Here is an 18,894-nt window from a genome sequence, read left to right as displayed (position 1 = left end):
AAGAGGGCTACCACTCGGGATTTCCCTGGGGAACCCTGTGGTCTGCACAGCCTTCTTAAGGGGACATCACTTGGGTCTTCATGCCCTGTCTCGGAAGCCTTGTGATCTTACTGCCATTCTAAGGGGCCACCACTTGGGTCCTCCATAGAGTCTGACCCTAGGAGACCCAGTGATCCCCACAGATTAAGGGGGGCTACCACTTGGTCCTCCTCTGGGAGTCCTGTGGTCTGCACAGCCTTCTTTAGGGGTCATCACATGGCTCTTTCTCAGGGTCCAACCCTAGGAAGTCCTGTGATTTCCCCACAACAATTCTAAGGGGCCATCACTTGGGTCTTCCTTAGGGTCTGACCATAGGAAGCCCTGTGATCCCCACAGAGGGTATAATTCCTTACCTGTGGGGTGCTCTCTTAAAGGAATGTATATTTTGATCACTGAAACTTTGCAAGATATCACCATCTTTCTTTAGAACCTAAAACCAAGGACAAACACAACCTGTGAGTAGCCTGAGCTGCCTGAATGGAGACCCAGCCAGTTGAGTAACTCACCTCATCCTCTCCCTCTCCTTCTCCTCTCCAAAGGAAGGTAAATTTTGATAGCTGGAAGCTCCCCAGTCAATTCGGGGTTTACTGGCTAGATTTAGATTTCTGCCTTCCGGTCTCGGTCTCTGTCTCTCTCTCTCTCTCTCCTCCCTCCCTCCCCCCCCTCTCTCTCTCTCTCTCTCTCTCTCTCTCCTCACCCATTTCATTCTGAAACTCATGGATTGGACCAAGTTCCACTTGATGACTTTATTTTTGGCCTCTCCTAGATCAGTGAATGTCAATAGTGACTTTTTCTCTTTGATTGGCAACCCTGAGGGTCTTCCCCTCTCACTTTGATTTTTTTTTCTTTTTTCTAATTAAAGGGGCCATCCCTTGACTCATTTCTTAAAGAGGCCTATTCACTGAATGGTTGTTACCTCATTCAAAGTGAAAACCTGAAAAGGCCTTAGCCTGAAAGGACCAGGGTCTCCCATTGCATCCTGGGGATCTCCAGTTGTTCCGAGGAATATCAGGCCACTGGACCTGTAGAGGGGGAGAAGAAATCCAGGGATGCAGGGATCCCAAAGCAAAGTTCTAAAGGCGAGGCTGCCTGGAATGAATTCATGGATGCAAGCATTCTTTAAGTCAAGGAGGCAAAGATTTATTATGCTTTTCAGCATGCAAGAGTTCTTAGGGAACCTGCAGCCATAAAGAGGTGCAGGGGGAATCTTTATAGAAACTAATAGGGGATTAAAGGGGGGGACATGTCAGTTAGGTGTTTGGGGGTGGGATTAGGGAGTGGTTAAGTGTGGTTGGTTCTTAAAGGAACATGCACAGTTAGTATCTACTGTACAGGTATATTACCCAGAGTTCTTTAGGAAATAGCCCACAGGGGGGTTACTAGGGGTGTGGTTTTTACTGTGAAACATCACTAAGTTCACTATTGTTTGCACTGAATAATATGTTTTGCTTTGTTGTGAGTGATACGTTTTGTTGTGTTTCCCTGAATGTGATTGGAATGTATAATGTTTCTATTTTGTTCCATGTTCCATGGACATTTAATTTAGATATTGTTAGTCCATACATCCCGGAAAGGGGTGGACAATGTAATAGCAATTAAGGTGGGACTTTTTGCTGTTGACCTTTAATGATTCTGGCCTTTGAATGTGGCAGATAAAGTGGGATGTTTTTGTATTTCTCAGCACTGAGACAACTGGGAGTCATTGATCTGTATCTGATGTGATACTGGGGGTAAGGAACTTTTCCACACCCAGCCTGGGTGATGTCTGGGCCCTCAGGCCCTGAACAGGATATATAAGCACAGAGGTTGGTGTTCTCTCTTGGAGCTCTGAGCCACAGCAGGAGTGGCTCATGACTCTGGGCCAGCCGCTGTAATGAGCTCCCCAGCTGAACACTCAGATGTTGATAACTATGAATTGTATTTAGTCTATAATTCAGGGTGCTGGTTTTTTCCCCTGAACTAAGGAAATGATATTTGTATACTGGATTAAAGTGATATTGTTAACTCCTTAATGTTGCTTTCCTTAGTAAAGCAGATCCAAAGGACCTGGGCTTGCAGCTTTCTGTGAGCTGGATGTTGTTGGTTTTACACCCTGAACACCCTGACAGCAGCAGCTAGTCCGATTGTTGAAACAGCCCCCCAAGCCTAAAGCCCCTATTTACTCTCAGCATTTGAACTAAACTCTTCATTTCCTAAGAAGATAAAGTCAGGTGGATTTCTTGAATATTCCTAGTCTTCTTACTAAATCCTCTCAATACCTTCATTCCGTTTCTTCCCCCTTCTACAAATCTCATAGGAAGAAGTTGTATTGTTCTGTGATAAAGCTCTTACCTCCATTTATTTGTTGTTGGTTGTGTTTGTCCTTCCTTTTCAAAGAGGAACATCAGGGAAATGATGACTTGACTTGCAGCTGACTTTGATTTGAGTAAGTGAGGCCTACAAAAGGTCACCAGTCTCACTTTCTCCTCCATCTGAATCCAGTGACCAGATATTCATCAGGATGATTGTAGATGACTTAGAATGCAATGGGAGAACCTTGTCCTTTTAGGCTAAGGCCTTTTTCTGTACTCACTTAGAGTGAGATTAAGGGATGGGCCCTTTAATTAGAATAAAGAAAAAAAACCTGGGAGGGAAAGACCATAAGGGTTATTGTTCCAAAGAGAAACAGTTACCACGGACATTCACTCTAAGCCAGAGGGGCCCAAAATAGAGCCATTAAGTGCAGCTTGGGCAGGGACATATTGTGGTCCAATCTATGAGCTTCAGAGTAAACTGGGTTTAAAGTTTTGTCAAAGAAAGAGAGAAAAAAAGAAAGAGAGAGATAGGGAGAGAGAGAGGGAAAGAGAGACAGAGAGAGAGAGAGAGAGAGAGAGAGAGAGAGAGAGAGAGAGAGAGAGAGAGAAAGAAAGAAAGAAAGAAAGAAAGAACTCTAGCCAGTAAACCCCAAGTTATGTAGGTAGCTTCTGGCCAACAAAATTGACCTTCCTTTGGAGAGGAGGAGAATCAACCGCCCCTTCTCTCCTCAGTGACCTTGCCCTGTCAATTACTTCTACTCTATCATCAATTTCCTTCCCTTCCCTGCCCTACTCTCCTTTTCCTCTCCCATTCCTTTTCAGCTTTTCTTTTCTTCCTTCCTTCCTTTTCATCATTAGAAAAAAATGCTCGTTAAGAGTTCTCCCATTAGTCTACTAATGTGCTCAGATCTCTCATACCCTACCTATTTTTGAGGATGGAGTATGTGGGGTAGGTGGGTTAGATGAGACATCTTCCTTCAATGTAGCCATCACTCTGTACAGTCAAGTTGGTTTGATTACTTCATGCTGAAAGTGTGAGAGAGTTGCCTATTTCTGTTATAAGCCAAGGATTTTTTATCCTTTCTTGTACTGGGTACCCTTTTGAACTTTGGTGAATCCTATCATGAGGTCCCTTCTCAGAATCTTATTTTTGTCAAATAAAATAAAGTATGTAGGATGAAAAATGGAAACTAATTATTTAAATAAAGTTATCAAAATATATTTTAAAAATGCCCACATCCCTCCAGGTTCAGTAACACCTACTACAAGCAGAGTAAATTTTTTTTTTAAGTATCAGATTGCAATAGCAGATTGAAGGCACTGCACGGTAAACATTCACTGCAAATCTGCCTTCCTCTAGCTTCCTGAAATTGGCAAAAGAATATAGTTGAGGCTGGACTGACATTTCTGCATTCTTAGTCTGTACCTCTGGGCAAAACTTCAGGCTATCATCTAGTACTTCTTGATAAAAGGGAGTCTTATTAAAGCATACCAGCACTCTGAGGCAGGTAAAAGCATGGGACTCTGGGGGCTTTGGTCATACAAGAACAGGTTTGCTTTTCCTCTCAGAACCCTGACTCAAGCAACCAGGTTCACATTTCAACACCAGAAAACAGTCATCTCTCCCTTGCTCAATATTAAAAGTAACTCAGTCATTTCAATATCCCTCCAAGTGAAAATTACATCATGAGAGCTTCATTGTGAGTGAAAAGCAAACAATAGCAACAACAGGATGCAACTGCACTTGAGACAAGTCTAATTTTCACTCATCCATTCGTTAACTGATTAGACTGAGAATGAAGGACAAACAAGATAAAACAAACAAACAAACAATATAATAACTACTTATATTACTGCGGCTACCACTACCACTACTACTGCTAGTACTACTACATTTCTAGAATACTTCAGTGTATACTTTTATAAAGAGCTTTCCTTATAACAACCTGGTGAAGAATGTAGCATATATCTTATCATTTGCATTTTACAGAGGAGGAAAAGAATGCTCATAGAAGTAAATGATTTGGCCAAGGTTGTATGGTTAGTAGATGGAGCAATCACTAATTGAGTCTGAGTCTTCTTACTTCAATTTCTTTGCTTTAACTCTATCACTCCACTTCTCTCCCTACCAAACTTATATAAGGTTGTAGATTATATGTGTGTGTATATACACATATGTCACCATGGATGAAGAATTGGTATGTGGGTCACAGTGTCTTGAATGAACTGGCTCAGACCACCTCCTAGTTAAATAAAGGCATTTACTGGGGTAACACACGCAGTGGACTCTGTTCCTTATGGGAGACCAGAGCACCCAGTAGGGTTTGGGATCTCCTCATCTATATAAAGTTTAACAGGATAGGTGGAAAGGGAGCAGGAGAAGGAGGTTGGAGGGAGTGAAGCATGGCTCTGGAATGCCTGGGACATCAGGCAATGGGGAATGTCTTTTTATGTATACAGATAAGCAAAGGGAACAGGAAAGGGGAGGGGAAGAGGTATTCTGGAATGTCATGTGGTTGGGGGGTGCTTTATGAATGCTTACGGTTATGCAAGTGGAACAGGAAAGGGGTACCAATAAGTCCTAGGTGGGGGCATCAATGGATAGTCTTCTTGATCACTTTTCTGGCTGGTCACATCCTGCATTTTATCTCATATCTCACATCTTGAATCCTGTTTTCTCCATCTGCCTCAAACACACCTATATGGCTCAAACACACCTAACTGCCCCATCAACCACTGGAGACCTTCCTTGTCATTCTTAGAAGATGATAGTAATATAGCTGGGACAAGAGAAATGAGGTCATTTTCTAAATGAAAATAGGAATTCCTAAAGTCCTAAAAAAGGAATGGATACAAGTGACTTTTCTCTGTGCAATCCAGCAATGTCTAGGAGTTGGAGATAATACCCTGTCTCTGGATTTTTAAATTTTAGCATACATTCTTCCTGGGAAGGATGGGGTCACATCTACAAAAGCAGTTTTCTCTAGTTGACAATAATTTTGTAAACTGGGTTTCTCCTTATTCTCTTATAGCTCAAAGTCTCAATAACTATATAAATTGTCTTTGAGAAATCTCCAAGCCTAAAATGCAAATACCCTGTAGATAACATGCTAATGAATTAGATATAGCCCTCTCATTCCATATAATAAAATAAAACTTTCAATGATTCTTTTAATATTTTGCAACTGTCCATGCAACATCCAGGCTCTCCACGATTTAAAACCATAATGTATAAAGAAAAGATTATAGGTGTATAAATACACCTATGCATAATATATAACCCTGAATACATAAACACACATTAATGTATTAGGTTTCTCAAAAATCAATGGAAAGATTCAGGGGGATTATACATAGGCTATAATATATTGCCTACAAAGACATGTGCAAAGAGCATAATACTGCAAAAGATACCTTCAATAACATGTATGAAATGAAAAAGGATTTGGAATAATAAAAGTGAGAATCAGAGCCAGTAGAATGAAAAGCTGAGTGTTGTATTGGTACCCCTGAGAATAATTAGAAACTTGGAGATAGCAAAGACATTAGAGGACATCAGTCTAATCCTCAGGATAAAGAATCCTGAGGTCTTGAAAATATGGTCTTCAAGGCTCTTCTTGAAGAATTAATGTGTTTGAATAATAACAGCAAGAATTAGAGCAGGTTTGGGCTAGGGTTTGAAGGAAAAGGCATAAATTTCCCAATTCATAGTAATTTTAAGCTTGGAAGTGCAGCTGATGGAGGAATATCTCTTCTTGATTTCTCAGGTAGAGAAGAAAACCCTTTAACAATGAGTTGGAGGGTTGGAATCCCAGGTCTGTTCAAGATAAGGAAAAAACTCTTCCCTCCAGTCCAGATTCAATGATTTCTTCTCTTCCCAAGATAGAAAGGAATATTCATTCTAGCAATTTTAGCAAAGGGTATTTATCCCCTTTGTAAGACCAGTCACTCAAGATTTGCCAAATGTACATATACAATGAAGAACTTCTGAATTTTTTAAAATGCCTATTTTGCCAGTTTTCAAATGTATATAACATTTAACCCACAATTCTGGATAGAATGTCTGGTTCCTAGCCATCTTGCACAGCTTTGGGCTAATTCTTCTAACACAATTACTAGCTTATATGACTACCCCTAGTAATGCTTGGGTGCTTGTGCTTGGACCCTAATTCTACCATCACATTTCTCCTTACCCTCTACTTGGGTGCCTGTGTCTGGACCCCAATTTCAAAACCACATCCAGTTCTAAAATCACATTTCTCCCTAGCTTCAAAACACTAACCCTAGCAGTTTCTCTCTAGCAAAGTAGGGCAGCATGCCCTAGCAAAACACTTATCTCTCCTCATGATATTTTGGCCAGCTGTAGCTATAGAATATATTGATCTGACTCCCTGTGTACATGCTAAACTGGCCATGTACTGGGTCATACAGATATTCACTACTCACTGGCCTATCATGTGCATGCTAGACCCAGACATAAGTATACTTCCTTATATTAATCTCGTCTAACAAGACATTTGATCACAGCCACCTGGATATTTCCAGTCAGCCTTGTCTGTTAGTTGACTTAGTGACTTTTCATGGTCAAAACTACACCTCCATGTCACCTCCCCCACCTTGGGCTATTTCCCAGTGAACTCTGGGTAAGACACCTGCACAGTAGATACAAAAAGTGCATGTTCCTTTAAGAACTGACAACCCCTTAACTACTCCCAAATCCCTCCCCAAAACACCTAATTGATATGTTTCACCCCAAAATCTCCTTTAAAAACTTTTCCTGCACCCCTGTAAGCTTGAAGTTTCCCTAAGAACTCTTACCTGCTGTAAAGTGTAATAAATCTTTACCGCCTTGACTTAAAGAATGCTTGAGATTGTGAATTCATTCCAGATGGCCTGACCCTCTCCAGTACTCCAGTCCTTGTGGGGTACTCCCTGGCAATAACCCTTCCTGGGAACTCCAGTCTTGGGGTTCCTGGACCTTATCTCCCTCAACACCTAGGACCCTCCGCCTCCCCAACCACCTTTGTTTCCAACACCATCATCTGGTGGCCAAATAAAGGTGCCAGCCACATTCTCATCCCTCTCATCAATACTTTAATATATTCACCAAGTGGCCTGTGTCCCTTTGACCTAGTTACCCTAGTAGTTCAGCCTGCCTCTGGCTTTCTCCACTGGAAATAGACACAGACCAAATAGTGCTTTCTCTGATTGGCTGGTTCTTCCTAGTATTTTTATTTTAAGAAAAGCCGTTAGTCCATTCATGTTTGCATTGCTTTCCCGTTTCCTTTTTGAATCCCCAGACTTTCTGCCATACCTCTGTTTGCACACTTTCTTCCCACCCCACTCCCTTTTAGGTTTCCTTTTTTATATTGTCTTTCCCTAGGAGAATATAAATTCCTGGAGGGCAGTTTATATTTCCACAGTTAAGCCTATTTCCAGGCAAGTAGGAGGCATCTATCTAATTGATTCGATTAGTGGTTGCCTTTGTTCCTAGTAAATGTCCTGAGATCATCTTAGCTTCAGGCCTCTTAGAAGGCAGCAATGCTACCTGGTCTCTCTCTCTTTAATGATGCACTGCCTAGTTTTTTGATTCTCAATTTCCCTGTGAAGTCCTCTTGTAAACTAGTCTGGCCTCTTGCAACTGGCAGCAAGGTGATATAGTGGATAGAGCACCGGGGTTGGACTCAGGAAAACCTGAGTTCAAATTTGACCTTAAAAACTTACAATTTGTGTGACTCAGGGCAAGTCACTTAACCTTTGTCTTCCTTCTCAAATGTAAATGGAAATAATAATAATCACAGCTACCTCCTAGAATTCTTATTAGGACCAAATGATATAATAACCACAAAGCACCTAGCCATGTCTCAAACATAACAGGTACTTAAATCCTACCTTCCTTCCTTCTATTTTTCCTTCCACACTTGCTGACTTTAGGCCCTACTTACTAGAGATCATGATCTTGCGAGACAATAAACTCCAATGTCCCTGCTGAGATGCCACAAGTTCCTGTCCCTCTTGTTGTGCACTCCTAGACTGGAAAGAGGTGTTGACTTATGCTTCATTTGGTTTTAATGTTCATTTGCTGTCTTTTTAAATATTTGGCTACATAACCCTAAAGCAGCAGGGATATAACATTTTGTAGTGGCATCTTAAAAAGAAGTTTCTACTTGATGCTTGTAAAGGCATTGTATGGCAACAGAGAGTAGACTGGATTAGGAGTCAAGAAATGTAAATTTAAGTGCCTTTTCAGACATTTCCTAACTATACCATCTTATAGGGCCATTTAATGTCTTTAGTTTCCTCAATAATAAAAGAATTAGTAACACTTTTTCCTTCACACCTTATGGGAGACCTTTTTTTTTTCAGCCCGAAACTATTTTAGAATCATAGGCTATTATTAGCACACTAATGACCCTCCAGGAACTCTAAAAAAGAGTTAAACAAAATCTAAGCAGAATTTACGGCCAACGGTAGAATAATAGACATGAATCTATAGTCTTCTAATGCAGGAAGAAAACTTTGCTCCTGTGACCTTTTTCTACAATTGGATAGTTCTTCCCAAAACTCCATTTTAAGAAGGCTACCAAAGCCAACTGTCTCTTCATTCCTTTCCAGGCTGCAATGTAAACTTTCCAGACTTTCTCTACCATAAACTCACCCAGAGACATTCTTCTGATTGCTTCTGGGTTGCTATCCCAAACTAGAGTATAAGCTCCTTGAGGGCAAGGAGGAACTTTCTGCTTACATTAGTATTCCCAGCACTTAGCATCCTGCTTGCCACATGTTAATTCTTTGTTTTTGAAGAGGACAGCTGACATCATGATATGGGTGGTCTTTTTTTTTTTTTTTACAGTTTGGTTCTTTTTTATTATAACAAGGGTTCTAAGCATTCACCTTCTAGAAGAATGAGAAACATTATTTTTTTTAGCTTTTACTTAGTTTTTTATTTTCCCCAGTTGCATTTAAAAGCTATTTTTAATGTTCATTTTTAAAACTTTGAGTTCCAAATTCTCTGTATTTCCCCTTCCCCAGCCACTCACCCTTAATTGGGAAGGCAAGTAATTCCATATAGGTTATACCTGTGTAATCATGTGAAACATTCTTATAATAGTCATGTTGTGAAAGAGATCATAGACAAAAAAAAAAAACAAGAGAAAACCCTCAAGAAAAGTAGTTTTTATAAAAGTATGTTTCAATCTGTATTCAGATATGTTACTGTATTAGGAGGGCAGAGTTTATGATCTCAAAGAGGATCATATATATGTCTGAAAAGTTCGGAACTGTTGGATATAAGAAATTCTCAAGATAAGAGGCAGAAGAATCAAAGCATATATTTAGGCTCCACAGTAACCAACCCATGAACCAGCATCCCCATTTTGATATATTGATCAAAAGCTTCCAGGCCCAATAAGTACGCCTTACAAGAATAACCAGGAGGCTACAGAGAAGCATGATGGTGTAAAACAAAATCATGCTTCCCCCTCTATGGTAAAAAGATTACCCACTGGACTCAAGTCCTTGTTCAGCTTTCTCCTGTAGGTCAGCTCTGCTACCGGCAGCTCCTGCTTTGGCTGTGGCTGTAGCAACCTCTGGCTCCAACGGAAGCTGCTTTTAATCAGCCGGCTACTGCGGGGGGTGTAAGGTATGCCGGGGAAAGCACAAGTTCTTTCAATCTGCTTAAGCAAGGTGAAGGGGTTGACCAGGAAAGCACAGGTTCTTTCCATCAGCTTAAGCAAGGGAAGCAAGGTGAAGGGGCCGACAAGCTTACTCCAGTCCAACAAAGAGCATTCAGTTCAGGGGAAAAAGCCAAACTAGTCAAGGGCACTTGTTGACTAAGTGCTAAGGAGCCCATTTTTGGTTGCCAACACAGTTACACAGCAAGCACCCTAGCAAACCCAGGATAGCCTGCTAGTATAGGTTCTTTGATCTGCTTTACTAGGAAAGATAGCTTTTTAAGGGGTCAACAATCTTCTTTAATTACATTCACTAGTTGAGGGGAAGGGTCAGCACACTGAATGCCAGGGAAAATACAAGAAGAGAAAAATACAAGCAGAGGAATTAGCACAAAGACCAACAGACAGGGCTCGTAACTGTCTGAACCAAAGCAATATTGCTATACACTTTACATACACCATTGGATAGAGAGAGCCTTCACATTTGAGCAGTCAGGGAGCTCTGAACATGTGGCTACTCAGAGTCTCCACCAGGGAATCAAAAGATCCTTCTCTCAAGCAAGCCCCGAAAGCAAAATACCAACTCAGAGTACACATAGACTTCTCAGAGCCAAAGGCATTATGACTCTCCCGATTCAGTGCCTAATCAACTTACTACCAAAAGGTGTGGAAGCTTTCCTAAAAGTAAGCTTCTCCTAACCAAGCTTCCCTTAGTGGGCTCCATGTGAGGCCTATAAATGGGCCGGGAAGATCCTCATATCTCATTAATATTACAAGACACCATCAGTTCCTTCTCTGGGGATTGACAGCACTTTTCATCATAAGTCATTCAGAATTGTCTTAGATCATTGTATAGCTGAGAATACCTAAGTCTATCACAGCTGATCATCTTACAATATTGCTGTTACTTTCTATACCACACAATTCACTTTGCATCAGTCCATGCAATTCTTTCCAGGTTTTTCTGAGAACATATTGCTTCTCATTGTATATACTACAATAGTATTCCATCATAATCACATACCACAACTTTTTCAGCCATTCCCCAATTGATGGGCATCTCCTCAATTTCTAATTCTTTACCCCCAGAAAAGAGCTGCTATAAATATTTTTGTATTGGTCTTTTACCTTTTTTAAAATCTCTTTTGGGATATAGACTTAGTAGTGGTATTGCTAGGGGAAAGGGTATACATGGTTTTATAGCTACTTAGGCATATTTCCAAGTTGCTCTACAAAATTGTTGAATCATTTCACAACTATGCCAACAGTGCATTAATGTCTCATTTTTGACAATCCCCTCCAACATGGCATTTACCATTTCTGTCCCATTAGCCAATGTAACATATAGAATTGTTTTTCAGATAGAATTGTTTTAATTTGCATTTCTCCAATCAGTACTGAGTTAGAGTATTTTTTTCATATGGCTATAGATAGCTTTCGTTACTTCATCTGAAAATTGATCACATCTTTTGATCATTTATCAATTGAGGAATGGTTCTTATTTTTTATAAATTTGGCTCAGGTGTCTATATGTTTAAGAAATGAGGTCTTTATCAGAGAAATTTGCTTCATTTTTTTCAGTTACTATTGCTAATTGTATTATCCCCTATCCTATCCCACCTGGACTATTTCATTCTTTCTCTCCTTTTACTCTGTCCCTCCTCAAAAGTGTTTTGCTTCTGGCTATCCCCCCCCACTCCCACCATTTGTCCTTCCTTTAATCATCCCCTCCCCCACATACACATTTTCTCTTATCCCATTCTCTTCCTACTTTCCTGTAGGGTAAGATAGATTTCTACACCCGACTGAGTGTGTATGTTATCCCCTATTTGAGCCAACTCTGATGAGACTATGATTTACTTACTCCCCCTTACCTCCCCCCCCCCAAATTCCCCTCCACAATAAAAGCTTTTTCTTGGCTCTTTTCCATGATATAGTTTATCCCCATTCTATTTCTCCATTTCTCTTTCTCCCAGTGCATTCCTTTCACACTCCTTAATTTTATTTTTTAAAACATCATCATTTAATATTCAACTCACCCCTGTGCCTTCTGTCTATATATACCCCCTCTTACTCAACTAACAATGAGAAAGGCCTGATGAGTTATAAATATCATCTTCCAATGTAGGAATGTAAAAATTTAAACTTATTAAGTCCCTTATGATTTCCATTTCTTATTTAAATTTTTATGCTTCTCTTGAGTCTTGTATTTGAAAGTCAAATTTTCTATTCAGGTTTTGTCTTTTAATGAAGACCGCTTGAACATCCTTTTTCTCATTGAATATCAATTTTCCACATCTAAAGGATTATACTCAGTTTTGTTGAGTAAGTGATTCTTGGTTATAATCCTAGCTCCTTTCCAAGTCCTCCAAATCCTTTAAGGTAGAAACTGCTAAATCTTATGACTATAACTCCACAATATTTGAATTTTTTCTTTCTGGCTGCTTGTGACATTTTCTCCTTGATTTTCTCCTTGATCTGGAAACTCTGGAATTTGGCTATAATATTCCTGGGGATTTTCATTTTGGGATCTCTTTTAGAAAGAAGATTGCTGGATTCTTTCAATTGTTATTTTATAGCCTGGTTCCAGAATATCAGGGAAGTTTTCCTTGATAATTCATTGAATTATGATGTCTAGGCTCCTTTTTATTATGGCTTTCATGTAGTCTAATAATTTTTAAATTATCTCTCCTGGAAATATTTTCCAGGTCAGTTGTTTTTCCAGTGAAATGTTTCACCTTGTCTTCTATGTTTTTCATTTTTTTTGTTTTATTGTTTCTTGATTTCTCATAAAATCATTAGCTTCCATTTGTTCCATTCTAATTTTTAAGGAATTATTTTCTTCAGTGATCTTTTGGACCTCCATTTCCATTTGGCCAGTTATGCTTTTCAGCCACTCTTCTCCTCATTGACTTATTTGGAGTTCTTTTACCATTCAGCCTAGTCTGTTTTTTAAGGTGTGATTTTCTTCATTTTTTTGTCTTTTACCAACCTGTTGACTCTTTTCTAATGATTTTGTTGCATAATTCTCATTTCTCTTCACAATTCTTCATCTACTCTCTTACTTTTAAAATTCTTTTGGAGCTGTTCTATGTCCTGAGACCAATTCACATTTTTTCTCTAAAGCTTTAGATGTAGTAGCTTTCACTTTGTTGTCTTCTTCTGAGTTTCTATTTTGATCTTCCTTATTACCATAGTAACTTTCTATAGTCATAGTGCCCCCCCATTTTTTGCTATTTTTCCAGGATAGTTTTTGACTTTTAACTCTCTGTTAAAGTAGGGCTCTGCTTTCAGGTTTGGGGTCACACTGTCCCAAGCTTCAGGGGTTTTGTGCAGCTCTTTTCAGAGTTACCTCTAGAGACCTGTAAGTTTTCAGTTCTTCCAAGGTATTGTGATCTGAGGAGAAGTGTTTACTACTCTCCTGGCCTTGCTGTGGTCTGGGAGTGACTGCAAGCACCTTTTTATACTCTGGAACTGTGAGGAGGGCCCCTTGTCCACTGACACCACAAGTTCTGCTCTGCTAGTGCTCTTCCTCACCCTGCAACTGCCACCAAGGACTGTGACCCAGATTTGATATGGGCAAAGTGACAAAGTGCTGCCTCAGTGCTAGCGAAAAAACCCTTGTAATCCCCTTCTGACCATTTTTCCACCCCCTTTGCCAGCTGGGGGCTGGGAGCCTCAGAAGCAGCCCCTACCATTGCTGATTCCATGACTCCCAAGGCCTGATCCTAGTTTGCTGTGGCCAGGGCTGTGTTGGACTGCACTCCTCTGTCATCCTGGTGAAACAGACCTTTACTACTAACCTTCCAAGTTGTCTTGTACTGGAAAGTGTTTCATTCCATCTTCTTGTGGGTTCTACTGCTTTAGGATTTGTTTAGAGTCATCTTTAAAAGTATTTGGAAAGGTTTGAGGCGGAGCTCAGGTAAGTCCCTGTGATAACACTGCCATTTTTGATCTTCCTCCTTCGGGTGATGTCTTGATTTACTCTGGCATTAGATTTATGTGAGCCAAATTTGCACAAAATCATCAGCCTCACTCTCTTCCAGAGTCATTGTGGCAGGAAAAAAACGTCAAGACAACTGGTGATGACTGAGGATGTAGTGGATAAACTTAGTGTCTTGGATGTCTGGCCAAGCTCTAAGTGCTGCACAGTGTCTACTTCAGGTCCTTGATCACCATTGAAACAAATAATTCTCATCCACCCCTTCCACTGAGGGAAGTCTTCACATGCATACATAAGGTAGAGAAAACTTTAACTTACCAATGGGTCTGGGACTTGTCAGTTACCCTCAACCTGGTTTAGTCAATTTTAGATTGTTTTTACCAAGTTTTGACCTCTGGGCATGCGACAGCTTCTTGGAGTCACAGGTAAGAATTGGATAAAGTTGGTCACCAAACAATATGCACAGCCCTGAAAATGGCTCAGCAAACCCTGACACCTGTGGTGCTAGCCCTCCTCAAATTATACCCCGACACCTGCTGAATTAAAACATGCTTCTTGTTGTATGTCCTATTTACATTTCTCAGTCTGCTCTTGAGGAAGCTAGATGGCTCAGTGGATAGATTGTCAGGTCTGCAATCAGGAAGATCTGAGTTCAAATTTGACCACAGACACTTACTAGCTATATACTGTGCAAGTCATTTAATCTCTGTTTGCCTTGGAGGTAACTAGATGGCTCAGTGGATAGGGCCCTGGGCTTGAGGTCAGGAGTCAAATTGGGCCTCAGACACTCACTCCTGTGTTACCCTGGTTAAGTCATTTAACCTCTGTTTGCCTAATATACTGGAAAAGGAAATGGCAAACCACTCCATTATCTATGCCAAGAAAACCCCATACTGTGTGATGATGATTTGGATACTACTGAACAACAAGTCTCCTATGCCTCCTGACTTCTAGTCCAGCTCTTCATTGAATAGAGCCAAAATATTCCTTCTTGAATGTTTTCAAACCATTGATCTAACTAATACCTCCCTTTGGAGAACTATTCTTCATCATAGCACCCACTGGAAAAATAATTATATGCAATAGTATAAAGTTAGGAATGCAAAAGTATGAAAATAATATACACAAAGATGGCAACATATTAACACAAATAACAGAGGGACTGCTTTTAATTCCCTTTGCAGTAACTCCAGTATTTTGCACACAGAGGGTTCTTATGAAATTATTTTTTTATTTTGAATATATTCATACATTCCAGGTTCTGAGTTTCCCTCTACAGTCAACATTCTGCCTTCTAAAGTTCTGTATTCTCAGTTCACTTCTACCTGGTTTTAGTCCTGTATTCTGAAGTTCTCTGTTCCTTAGGCTCTTCAAACTATATCATTCTCTGGCCTCTTTTCTTCCCCTCTCTTTTTAAATTATTGAAATGCTTAGCACTAAGAGGGCATGCAATAAGGATTTGTGGAGTGAATTAATGAAAAATGACTAAGTAGCACTATGATAAAAAAGTTACTCTACCAAAAGAGAGAAGGAAAAATGACACGTATCAATTCGTGTCTACTTGTACCATCTTTTAATCCATTTTTTTCCATATGTAAAAAATGTATGTTCTCACTCCCCCTTCCAGGAAGCTAAAAGACAAAACAGAGATATCCTAAAAGGTACAAATGTACAAGGATAGAAGGAGGATGAAATTAAGAAAAAAAAGACTGCATATTAAGGGCAGGCAGTTCCACCTGTTATTATGAGGATGTAATTTTTCTCTTTTATGGCAGATCTCCTGTCCACCTACGAAGAAATTCCTGTACAGTACTAGGTCATAGCTGCTTTGAGCAGCTTGAAAAATGGAAAGTGGCTCGTTTTCACATTTGTGATTGCCTTGAAAGACAGCAAAAATTTACATCAAACGATGAAGACAGATCAAATAAGGAGTTAGCTTAAGTTGGGAAGATTTCAAGGAGGATAACCAGGAGAGAGTGGTGTTCTACAAACCTAGAAAGGATAGAGTATCAAGGAGAAGAGAGCTATCGCCAGTGTCAAAGGCTACAAAGAGTTCAAGAAAGATGAGGACTAAGAAAACCATTAGATTTGGCAATTAAAAGATCATTTAAGGTGAACTTCTTTGTTTTACCCCTGGGTCAGAAATAAGTAACAATGACTGGAAGTTGAAAAGAGATAAATTTTAGCTTAAAATAGAAAACATACATAAACATACACACATACATATCTACACACATGCATATATGTATACATATATACACATATATGCACACACACATACGTAAACAAACATATGATCTTAATAGCTATCCTGTAGTGAAATGAGATGCTTTTGATGACACTGGGGTTCACCCTCTGTAAAAGTCTCCAAGCAGAGACTTCTTTGCCTAGAGGCCATGGATGATTACTCTTTATGTATGTTGTAGTTGGGATGACTATTACAATTTGGCTTGTCCTAGAGAGCTGCTGAGATTCTCTGTACCTCTGATATCCAGTGTTTTTTTTTTTTTAATCCTACTGACATTCTCTGGAATTTACTCAATTTTACCACAATATTTCACTTCTGTTCTCATTCTATCCCAACCGACTCCTACTTCAGACCTCCCTACTTCCTAATCATTAGAGCTCTAAGTCATATATCACTAATAACTCTAACCTCAACCCATTCATGACAACAGCACATCATAGATCTTGTAATTTGGAAGGTTCAGAGGTCAACTAGTTCAAATAGTGTCTGCACGAATCCCCTCTACACCAGTAATATCAATTCTCTCTCTCTCTCTCTCTCTCTCTCTCTCTCTCTCTCTCTCTCTCTCTCTCTCTCTCTTTCTGTCAATATAGATAAGTAGATAGATATAGATAGAGGGATATAGATATAGATATAGACAGGGATAGGAATCGGGACAGAGATAGAGATAGAGATATGGATATGGATATAGAAATAGATATGGATAGAGATAGAGATAGAGATATCCAACTGGACACTACTCTTGGTTGTAAACTCACAACTTCCAATAGTAACCCAATCCATCTGTAAATAAATGATATTATAAGGAAGATTTTTCTTATGCTGTGCTAATACCTGCCTCCTGGTTACTAACAGGAATCATATGATCATAGTTAGATTGGACCTTAGAGTCCAATGCTCTCATTTTAAAGGTGAAGATACTGAGGCCCAGAGAGGTTAAGTAACTCACCACAGGTTACACAAGGGTGTTAAAGGTTGTGATTGAGCCTTATCCTCTAACCCCAAAGTCATTGATCTTTTCACCATATTATGTTACCTGCTACTACACCTGGTTATGACCACTGGGACCAGAAAGACTCAGCCTAATTCTTCTTTCTTCTGATATAATTAGTATTTCATGGATCTATAGTTCAATCACTGTGGGTACTTCCTTATTAACACTTATAACATAGTGAATGGTCATAGAGAGTTCCTATGGCTAGACAATTTTTTCCCCTGCAGCCAACTTGGCAATGAGCCTGAGACTTTCTAAAATTAACTAGGCTAGTCCTCAGGCAACAGACATACTATCCATCATCTAATCCATATTTTCCTCTGACAACCCTTCAAATATCTGAAGGTCATTCTGATCCATTAAATGAATAAGCAGCCCTGGGTGAACTCCAAAATTCTTTGTATCTCTAAGTTATATTACCCTATATTATACTGGTACTCACTCATCTTCTGCATAAAGTCCTCAAGGGAAAGAATTCATAATATCCTGAGGCAGTTTATTCTACTCTTGGAAATCTCTGTTCAAACATATTTAGAAGGGTTTTCCTGGTCCCCCAAGGTTCTAGTACCTTCTCTTCTAAATCCTCTCCCCCCATTCTCTGTATGTATGTAGTATATATCTCAAAGCAAGTAAATAAGCTTTTATTAAGTGCTGACTGTATGCCAGATATCTCACTTATTTAGTCCTTATTTAGGACTGGAGAGACAAAAAAATGCAAAAAAAAATTGTCTTTGGAGATCCTGGTCTGATGGAGGAGACAACATGCAGACAACTGTATACAAACAGAATATGTACAAAATAAACTGGAAATAATTTCAGATGAAAGGAACTTGAATTAAGGTAAATCAGGAAAGACATCTTGCATAAGATGGAATTTAATTAAGACTTAAAGGAAACAATGGAATCCAGGAGGCAAAGATGAGGAGGGAGACAATTTTAGGGATGTGGACATCCAACGAAAATACATGGAGTTTAGAAATGGAGCATCTTGCACAAGGACCTGCAAAGAGATCAGTATCACTAGATTGTAGAGTCAGGGGAGTAAATAGTTTACCTACGTATGCATGTTGTCTTAACAAAACGTAAGTTCTTTGATGGCAAGGAATATGTTTTTGCTTCTCTTTGTATCCTCTATCCTTAGTTCAGTAACTGGCATATAGTAAGCATTCAATAAATGGTTGCTGATTTACTGATCATTTAGGAATTTTCATTTAATTAGGTTTTTTTTCTTTTAATGAGTCAAAATGGCAATGCCAACTGAAGTCTAATACATATGGAATGTCATCCCACAACCACAAAAGATGTGGGAAGATCATTTGCTCTTCACTGAAACTACAAGATCATATCATAGTTTTAGAATAGGAAGGTATCTTAGAGATCATTTAATGCAACCCTGTCATTTTACCGATGAGAACAAGTAGGTACAAAGAGGGCAGGGATATGTCTAAGACAACCTAGCTAATATATATTAGAGCTGGGTTCATGCTAAGCCTTCATCAAAGAATACGTATTAGAGAGAAGATTTCAAAAACGAAATGAAATCTACTTCTCTCAAATTCACCCCACAGCCTGTAAAGGAACATTCCAATTAAAAACTTTGTCCCTCATTTCCCAATGTGGGAAGTATCTTGGTCATCCAAATAAGAATGGATTCATAGTTATGGCTACACCCAGAGTCAGAGAATACACAGACTAGTCCCAGA

The sequence above is a fragment of the Trichosurus vulpecula genome, chromosome 3, assembly GCF_011100635.1.
Source record: "Trichosurus vulpecula isolate mTriVul1 chromosome 3, mTriVul1.pri, whole genome shotgun sequence".
Lineage (NCBI taxonomy): Eukaryota > Metazoa > Chordata > Mammalia > Diprotodontia > Phalangeridae > Trichosurus > Trichosurus vulpecula.
This window is presented reverse-complemented; position numbering follows the sequence as displayed.